The following is a 10,150-nucleotide window of genomic DNA, read 5'->3' on the forward strand; positions in this document are numbered from 1 at the left end:
GTGGGGAGGTAATTGGCGTGGCACACAGCATCCAGCGTGGGGGGGAGGTAATTGGCGTGGCACACAGCATCCAGCGTTGGGGGGGTAATTGGCATGGCACACAGCATCCAGTGTGGACTCAGCTTGGGGCGAGTCTCCCCTGGCGGGTACCTCTCCAGCAGTCCGTGATCTCCTTGGCTCCCTTAGTGCTTTTGGCCCTGGGTGGTATAGGGAAGGGTAGAGAGAGTTGCACTTCTGGGGCCCTTGGGAATTCAAGCAGGATGTGGCACATCTTTTCGCCTGACTGGCCAGCCTGGGTGGTCATGCAGCAACACCTCCCAGGAGTCAGGCTGGCTTGACCATGAGGAACGGAGTTGTCTGCTGCCAGGCACAAGAGGCCTGCATTTCCTCTCACACCTCTTCCTGTGTCCTTAACCTCCAGAGCTGAGGGGCAGGAACCAGGCTTGATCTGCAGCCCTTGGTCCCCACGCCTCATAGGAGATGGCGCAGCCCCTCCTTGCAGCTGTGCGGAGTGGGAGGAGCTCACTTATGAGCCAGAGGGCCGGTTGGAATCCCAGATGCACCGTTGCCTTACTGACTACCTGAGGCCTGCTCTGAGCCTCAGTTTCCACATCTGCAGGATGAGGGTGAAGGCCCCTGTGAGGCCTGCAGTCTGTAGAGGGCTTGAGTGTGGAAGCCTGACCAGGAAAAGAGCATCCAGGAAGGGCAGCTTCTGTTTCTAGTTGTGGAGTGGTTGGGAGGCACTGGGGGGGGGGGTTGTCACACAGAGAGGGTGGTGGGCTTTGGAATCAGCTCTGAGTTCAGATCCACATTCAGTTAATTCGTCAGATATTTAATGAGTGCTTATTATGGGTTTTTCACTGGAGCTGAGGCTAGGCTGGGTCCTAGTAGTCTTTGATCTTGGGCAAATCAGCATACTTTTCCAAATCTCAGTTTTATCATATAAAGGGGGGATAAAAATGCTAATCTTGTGTGATTGTGGTGAGATGAAATAAGTATTTATAAATGGTAGCTAGCTAGTTTATTATTACAGAAGGTTCCAACCCTATGGTTAGTTGCTTAAGATGAACTACTTGTCTTAAAATATTTCAGTTTTGGTATTCCATCTAGCAGGTGTTACTGAGCACCTGTTACGTGAGAGGCATCTTGCCAGTCCAGGGGGATATTATTACCAGCAAGACATATTTGTGATCCCAGAGAAGTGGGGGTGTCAGGAGGCCCAGCCAGTGCACTGGCGAAGGCATAAACTGCGTCCGGGACAGCACAGAGGAAGCAGCTGTTGCTTCCGCTTGGAGAAGCTGGTGAAGTACTCGGAGACTGACCGGGCAAGAGAGACCACAGCAGGTGGATGACGGGAGGGAAGAGGGCATGCCAGCAGAGGGTCTCCATCAGCAGAGGCGCAGAGGTGTGAGTGTGCTGGTAGCAGCAGGTGACGTCTGGTGTGAAGAGGCTGCAAAGCCCAAGTGAGGCTGGCCTGTGAAGGCCTGGGGAGTTCTCAGTCCTGGGGGGCTGAGCCTGCGATGCGGGAGCTTCCAGGAGGGCAGGATATGTTCGTTATTGCATGGGGCTTAGCACGGTGCTGTCTAGTGAAAATGTAATGCAAGCCAATCATGGAATTTAAAACTTTTTTAGTAGCCACATTAAAATGGTAAAAAGAAATCAGGGGCAATTGCCATATTTTGCTGTGTATAATGTGCGCTTTTGCCCAAATTTTTGAGGGAAAAATAAGGATGTGTGTTATATATGTGTAGTACTAATTCCTTACCTATATAAATGTTTTCTTTTCTTTTCTTTTTTTTTGAGACAGAGCCTCAAGCTGTCCCCCTGGGTAGAGTGCTGTGACATCACAGCTCACAGTAACCTCCACCTCCTAGGCTCAAGTGAGTCTCCTGCCTCTGCCTCCCAAGTAGCTGGGACCACAGGCGCCCGCCACAATGCCTGGCTGTTTTTTGGTTGTAGCCGTCGTTGTTTGGCGGGCCCGGGCTGGATTCGAACCCGCCACCTTAGGTGTATGTGGCTGGCGCCTCAGCCACTTGAGCCACAGGCGCTGAGCCTATATAAATGTTTTCAGTTACTTTATTTATGCTTGCGTGTTAAAATTATAACTCTTTCCTGCACCTTAATATGTTTTAAAAAATCTTAAAATTCCTTTATAATACAAAAGCAAATACCTAAATATAAACCCATACAAATTTGAATTAAAAAACTACACAAAAGATTTTTTTTTTCCTGAAAGTTTGGGCCAAAAACATGGGTATACATTATACATGGCAAATACAGAAATCTTAATATATTTTATCTAACCCAGTATATTCAAAATATTATCATCTTAACCTGCAATCAGCTGAACCAAAAAGTCTTCAATGAGATATTTTGTGTTACTTCTTTTGGTATTAGGTCTTTGAAATCTCATGTGTGTTTTATACCACAGGACAGCCCACGTGGACCACATCCTGGTTCTGGGGCCTCCGCAGCTGCACATGGCCAGAGGCTGCCACACTGGGCAGTGCATGGTTAGCTGGTCTGGGAGAAGGGAGCTGGGAGCGATCTTCATAGGCCTGATCCTTTCCTCAGAGTCTGAGCCTTTTCCTGTGAAACCTTTGAGCAAACCTGCGCAGTAGCTTATTGGTAACTCAGGGGGAAGAGAAAACACTGGAGAATTGATTCCATCATCCATGGGTTTTACATAGTATGGTGCCCCCTCCACGGAACGGCAGAATTCCTGGTATTTTTCCAGTCTCGTGTACTTCTCCACTGACAAACTCCCTGGACAGCAGGTGATTCCACACTTCAGATAATGCATTGTTGTTTTTTGTTTGTTTGTTTTGGTTTTTTTGAGGCAGAGTATAACTCTGTTGCCCTGGAATCAAGTGCATGGTGTCATCATAGCTCACAGTAGCCTCAGACTCTTGGGCTCAAGGGATCCTCATGCCTCAGCTTCCCAAGTAGCTGGGAATACAGGTGCCTACCACAATGCCCAGCTAATTTTCCTATTTTTGTAGAAACTGGGTCTCACTGCAGTTCAGGCTGCTCTGGAATTCCTGAGGTTATGCAATCCACCCACCTTGGCTTCCCAGAGTGAGCCACCACACCTGGTGTTATTTCTTTCTTTTTAAATAAATGTACAAAGTAGTTTTTTTTACCTGCTTTATAGAGGAGGAGAGTCAGGACACAAGAGATTTGGTACTTTGCTATAGGTCATACATGAAACCAGGCATGGAGGAGCTGAGGCTCAAACCTGGTTTCAGACCTATATTTCTGCCACACCTTCTGGCTGTTGTCCTAACGGGATCCAGCACCCATGATTTATACATTATAATCTCCCATTCAGAAATCATAAATTGCATATAAAGAACTTAATCAGCATGTGTGTATGCATGGATATCAGTATACACATGTAATAGGAAAAGACTGGAAAGTTCTAATTAGAGAAAATTCATAAACTTAAAAACTCTGCTGCAGAGTGCGTCTCCCCTTTCTTCTCCCCTGCCCATACGCGCTGGAGAGCAGGTGGAATGTTCCTGAGCCGACCTGTTGCCATGGGCTCACACGGGTCGGAGGGCAGGGGCCAGTTAGAATCGTTGGAACTCAGGTGTTTGTGAAGTTTCTGTCTCCCTGATTAGGGGAGCTAGAGGCAGTGGCAGCCGCACTCACCTGCTCCATCCTGCTCAAGTTGCTTGCTGGGAAGAAACCAGGCTGAGCTGTATGAGCTTCACTTTTTATTTCTCCTCTGCCAGGGGCTGGTGAGCAAAGAAGGGTACACAGAGGGTAAAGGGCAGGAGGATGTGCAGGGCTGGCTGAGATAGTGGGACTGTTCATGTTGCTGGAGTCAGGCAGCTGTGAGTTTGACCTTTGGCCCTACTACCTCCTACTTCTGTGACAGTGGTAAGGCCTCTAGAATTGGAATAATCATTTTCCTCAGGGCTCTTCTCACTGTAAGCTACAGAAATCCATAGGAGCCAGCTTAGGTTAAGAGAGGTGCTCATCATAACAAAGTCCCATCAGGACAGGAGCCTTTGTGGAGTGGGCCCTGCAGAGCCGCCTGTGAGCCTCTCATCTCCCACCTGGCTTCTCAGCCTCCATCTGCATGATTGTCCAACCTTAGGGTCCCTTTGTTTCTTAGATTCATAGAGGCCTGGCTTCTTCGTGAGGCAAGTCCACATTTCAGAGATCCTGGCAGGGTCTGTGTGATCTTGTGCTGGCCCAGCAGGCGGCCTGGTGCATCATGAGGTCAGAGCATGTGGTGATACCATCCTCACCCACTCACAGCGAGATGGGGCATGGGCAGGGAGCATGTAATGACAGGTGTTTCTCTGCTGTGGTTGCTTTTCATGTAACCATGAATGTAATGACAGGTGGTTCTCTGCTATTTGTGGCTTCTTTCCGCAAGTCTGCCTCCCAGCTCCCTGGGCTTTATGCTGAAGCCCAGTTCTGTTTGGTTGAGAAACTTGTTCCCACCCCCACAGTATGAAGCCACCACTCCTGTCCCTGTCCTCCTCCTCGTTGTATTTGAAGGTGTGCCTTTGCCTCTGAAGGGCAAGCCTGTCCATTTGGGCTCTCATCTCATTCCTACGGGTGAACCCCATGTTTTTTCAACATCAGGTTTTCTCCCATGCTACATCTGCTGGACTCTCTTACTATTTAAAGAAAGAAAGAAAAACCCTTTCAGGCACACGTGCTCATCTGCAGAGCTTCAAACTGCTGTGTGGAGTGTTGACATGCAAACCATTTATCACAAGTTGCCAGAAGGTGAAGGGACTTGCACCAGAAAGTAAATCAGCTGTGCACTGAGCATGTCTTGTGGCAAAACTTCCCCAGCGCAGGAAACTGTGTGTTCACTAACATTCTGGCACAAGCCCCCTCCCTCCCCAAACAAGTGGCAAGCAGGTGGCCACACTTTACTGGTCCTGTGTGACCCTCACCTCTCCCTCCCCGAGTCTGGTCGCTGCTGCTTGTCTCCATCTCAATTTTCTTCTTGGCAGTGGCCTTCCTGACTCTGTCGGTGCTCGCCTCTGTCTTCACTTGCCTCTTTGCTCACACCTCGCCTCCCTGGTCTGTACTTGTCAGCGTCCTTGGGCTCAGTCTTGGGCCCTTTCTCCATCTACCTTGCCAGAGAGAGCTCACCTGGTCCAGTAGCTGATGACTTCCAAATACAGATCTTCGGCCCAGACAGTGCTCCTGGCTCATTTATTTAGCCACCTCCTTGGTATTTCCATGGCAGTGTTTAATAGGCATTCTCACACGCAGACAGGTGTGAACAGAGGACTCAGTGTTCTTCCTGGAATCTGTTCTCCCCACCCTTCTGCCCCTTCCCTCTGCCTTCAAGGCTCAGGCTCCAGACCTTAGGCTTATCCTGGCCTTCTCTCCCTTGCCTTGCCCGGTGTCCCTGGTGTCTGCCCCCAGAGCATAATTCTGTCCTCTTGTGTCACCACTGTGGGCCTCGCCTCTGGGTCGCTGCCAGACCCCCAGGCTGTTCCTGAGACTCCCTTCCCCACACTGACCAGCCAGAGGGAGCTTTTCAGTGCCTGCGCCAAGCCCCTCAGCATCTTGTGCTGCTCTTGGAATAAGCTCCTCCCAGAGGCCCTGCAGCGCCCTGCAGGACTTGGCCTCTGCTGCCCAGCCACCTGTCCTCTCTGCCTGTTCCTCTCCCTCCTCAGGCTGCTTTGCCCTCTGCCTGCTCCTCCCAGTCCCGGTCCTCACCAGAGGCTCTTCCCTCCTCTCTCACTGCCCAAGCCCCACAGGCACTGGGGAATGGGGGTGGAGGGCTGCCTACCATAGCCTGGTGAAGAGCCCTGGATTCAGATTGGCATGTTTGTCTTTTAAATCCTGACCAGACCTGCCCTGTCTCTGGCAACTTGAGATTTTTTCCAAAGCCTTTAGGGACTTCTACATGTGTCTGACAAATGCCAGGAGCTGTTCATTATGGAGGCTGGTGCCTTTGTGTGTCAACTGCGTGGATGTGGGAGGACGCAGACAGCAGCTTCAGGAGCAGGGTGAAGTGAGACCTGCACAGCCAGACTGGGATGGGGGGCAGGCAGAAGCCTGGGCGAGACATCAGGAGGTTCCCACAGGTCATTAGCTCCAGGGTGAAAAGGCCCTGAGTCAGAATGCTGCTAATGGTTTATTTCTTTTTAAACTATTTCATTAGGCCGTGTCAGGGAGAAACTGGGCTGTGGTTTGCAGCTTTGGACAAGGGGTGCTGTCCAGTGTCGTGTTAGCAGCCATTCAGTCCTATTTACAGACCAGGTGACCGTTGGTCAGACATCTTCTCTTTGCCCCTTAGTTTGCTCCCATCTGCAGTGGAGATTCTGTCAGGGCTGTGGGGCGAGTCCAGCTGGGTCAGCTCGCAGGAATTCAGTGCCTGCTCTGTGCCCAGCCCTAGTGACACAGCTCTTTGTCTAGTTCTCACCACAGCCCTGTGAACACCACCATGTTATCCCAACATTTTCTAAGTCATCGTCCAAGACAGAAGTTGTTTCACTGTTCAGGTGAGGACGTGGAGGCCTCCTGAAGTGATGTGACTTGCCCTGACCCATTAGCTAGTAAGTGTTACGTCTGGATTTTAACCCAGGTCTTTCCTGAAGTCTTTTAGAAGATTTGAAAAGGAGAATTGGTAAAGGTGGGAGTTCCTACAACTCTTAGGCCTTAAAAAAGTAACAGTGGGCATTTTCCTTTACCCCTATTCTTAATTTCATGGTGGAAATTATACATTTGCCCAGATGGGACTGCCCTGAGTATTTGCATTATGTCATCCTAGCACAGTAATATTAGTCATCTCATGCCTTAAGAATCTCTGCCATATTGTTAATGATAGAAAAAAGGGTTTGGGGTCTATGTGGGACACAGAGGGGTGCAATAAGAGATTAGGATCCCAATTGAAAAAAAAAAACGGGGCAGCATTAACAAGACCTTTCTAAACTGGGAGTTCACATTCTACCACCTAACACAGTCACTCACATAAATGTAAATGTCATTGTCCTCTTCACAAAATGGCAGGCCACCCAACGCTCCAGGACAAAACTGGGCATATAGTATCTTGCATAAAATCCTTTTGTTAGAGGAACATTGATATACCAAGGTCCCTAACTGTGCTGGTCTCCCAGGGTACCATCATGGCCATTTGTCTTTGTTATATTCCTGCCTGATATCCAAGCCCAAGTCCATTGCATAGAAAATAGTCCCCTAACTATAAAAGTGGGGAGTTAGGCCGGGACCCATGGGGCCCAGGCGTGGCCAGTCACATCACATGGAGCTAGTGATGAAGAAAGTGGGGGCGATGGAGAGTTCATCCTGGAGATGGTGGCGGCAGCCACAGCCAGTTTCCCAGGTGGTCACGGTGGCTGGGCACCTCCTGCTATAGTGCCAGCAGGCAGTGGTGACATAGGCTGTGGCATCCTTGCACCAGGAGCAAGGGGTGGGCTCCAGCATCCCTTTTCCTGCCCTGTTTTTGAGCCTGGCTGTCTGGCTTTTCAGGGGCAATCTGACTTTAACTCAATTTAATCAGCCAAAGGCGGTTTCTGTTGCTTAACACTAAGAAGCAGACCTTTATAGAGATGTTGCTCTATAGTTATTGAAGGGTTTTTCTTTATTCCCTGTCCTCTGACAGTTCCCCTTTGCCTCTTGAGTATCTCCACGAGTCCCAGAGGTCACCACAAAAGAAACTGATTGAGTGGGCAGGACCGTGGGCCCTGGTTGTTGTCCAGCTGACCCCGGTCTCCACTCAATATGCATCCTGGACTGTGAGCTTGTAAAGACACAGCTAAGTCCTTCATCTCTGTCCTCAGCTCTTAGGTGTTTGTGAGGGTTTAGGTTTGGGAAGTTGGTGCCACTGGGCTTGAGCAGGAAGGGAGCTGCGTATGGGACGTCTGCAGGCTGCCTGTGTTTCCAGCCTGGAAATTGGCTGGGGAGATGACGAACCTAGAGCAGGGAAGCAGGTAGGTAGCACATCTTGGCAGGGAGAAGGGGCGTCTCAGGCTTCCCACCTCCTGGCATGCACAGAACAGGCTATTTGCATGGTCCCCTCTCCCAGCACCTGCCGCCTGGCTGCAGTGTACCACGCACATGAGCCCGTGTTCCCGGTGCCTGCTGCTTAGAGGGGCTGATCTCGGGGGAACCAGAGCCCAGTGTGACTTCTGCTCTTAGTCCTTTGTCATTTAAGTTGTAGAGATTTCCTAGTTCTTTATTTGCCTTTAAGTTTGTCATTCCCTTTTTCTTGCACTCCGTTCATTCTTGATCATAGCTGTTCTTCCTATAGGAGGTTCCACCCCGTGGCGAGAGAAGTGTGGCCCTTCTTGGAAACCCTCTGGACACACCCTCCTAAGCATCCTCTAAGAAAGATGCGGCAGCTCAAAGGGAAGCCCAAGAAAGAGACGTCCAAGGACAAGAAGGAGCGGAAGCAGGCCATGCAGGAGGCCCGGCAGCAGATCACCACGGTGGTGCTGCCCACGCTGGCCGTGGTCGTGCTGCTCATCGTGGTGTTCGTGTACGTGGCCACACGCCCCACCATCACGGAGTGAGCGCCGCGGCCGGCGCAGACTCTGTCGGCAGGGAGAGGAGGTGCGGGAGGGGAGCAAACAATGGCTTTCGTATTCAGAGATGTTCATGATGCTGAGCTCTGAGCAGGAGCACCCTGTCTTCTCTGGGTTTTTACTTGATTAAAATTTCCCCACTTTTCTTGGGAGGGAATAGGGAACGTTTTATCAGTGAATGTGCCATACACCTATGGTCCACTTCATGTGCCTTTCAGACTTCAAAGCAGTGTGTTTCTTTTTCTCTCCTACAATCAGTAAGCAGCTCCACCTGGGAGGCGGAGCCTCTGGGTCGTGCCGCAGCCGGAATCCGTGCTCACCTCATCCCCATTGTTGCAACATGGCTCTTTCCTACACGTGTTCACAATCTCCAAAGGGACTGTATTTCTTCTCTATGCTTAATGTGATTTGAAATATGTTGATTCAAAGTGAAATATTTATTTTTTGAATAAAGGAGATGATAATAGCCTTAAACTGGGTGTTTATCTTGTTTTGCCAAGAGGTGCTGTCTGTGGGGTGCCCATCCTGGCTGTCTCTCCTCCTCGTCCCCTGGGGATCTCCCAGCCTCCCACTTCCCCCTCTGTTCAGTACTTCCAGTTAAAAATATGCTTTTTGACTGGATCATTTTAAGATTGAGGAAATCTTAAGAGGGACAGAAAGAGTGTGCAAATTGTTTTTGGCAAAAATAAGGGTTCTAAAGGAATGTGATCACAGTGATTTTTGTACTAGTTATTTCTACTTTTTAATACCATAGCAGTGCAAACAACCTCCAGAGTTGTCCTGGAGGTAAAGGGCAGCCTTGGTTGGTTCTCAGCTGAAAAGATGTAAATTGTTGGCATGCCAGCTGAGTTTTCGGTGCAGATTGGCTGGAAGGGGTCCTCATTTTGTTCTAACAGCCTTGTGTGTGCAGTTTGGGTTCTGGATGGAGCAGCTTCTTTTTGGAAGTCAGATTCATGGTAATGGTTCTGAGGGTGTCTGCTCTGCTTCATTGCTGATTAAGAGATTTGTGGGGAGCGCAGTGCTCTCTAATCTTGGTGGCTGCATGACTTGCTCACTGATGGCACAGGCTGTTAGTGGAGATTTGGGGCCCCTTGGAGTGAGTCTCAGGGAAACCAAGCAGCTCTTGAGAGGAAGGACTCCATCTGATGCGCGGGGCCCCTGCCCCGTGGTGGGGATAACAGTGTTCTGTGGCCTGCTCTGCAGAAGCTGGTCCTAGGGAGAGACGGTGCCTCCTTGTACTCCCTCACACGCAGGTGGCCCTGGAACGAGATTTCCCAGAACACTTAACAAATGCAGGAAATTTGGTATTTGAGATGAATAGTTTGCCATTTTTCCTCCTTTGCCAGCAAAGTAATAAATTTCTCTTATTTAAACTAGTCATTCTTTTCTGCGGTGGCTTTAAGAGCTAGTGCCGAGCTTTCAGTCACCCGGGGGCTATGCTTCCATCTCCCCCTTATTTGGCTGTTGCGAGCTAAGTCAGTGCTTGTGGGTCTAGGAAAGACTGAAGGCTGCTGCCCCAAGGACTCACTCATGGGAGGATGGAGAGGGGAACGGGCAGCCACCCCTGCTCTTCATATGAGCTGCTGGCCGGCCCCCTCCTCCCAGGGTGGAAGCTGTGAGGA

General features: G+C 50.1%; 1 long non-coding RNA gene across 1 annotated transcript in view; it reads left to right on the forward strand.

The window, feature by feature from the left end:
* Window positions 1–9,002, forward strand: part of LOC105886412 — a 35,916-nt gene extending 26,914 nt beyond the window's left edge. Inside the window, exon 4 of the long non-coding RNA XR_001161005.2 lies at window positions 8,255–9,002. This is a non-coding gene — a long non-coding RNA (uncharacterized LOC105886412). The remainder of the gene's footprint in view (window positions 1–8,254) is intronic.
* Window positions 9,003–10,150: the final 1,148 nt, after the last annotated feature.

This window comes from Otolemur garnettii, unplaced genomic scaffold (genome assembly GCF_000181295.1).
Source record: "Otolemur garnettii isolate 467f Iridium unplaced genomic scaffold, OtoGar3 scaffold00001, whole genome shotgun sequence".
NCBI lineage: Eukaryota > Metazoa > Chordata > Mammalia > Primates > Galagidae > Otolemur > Otolemur garnettii.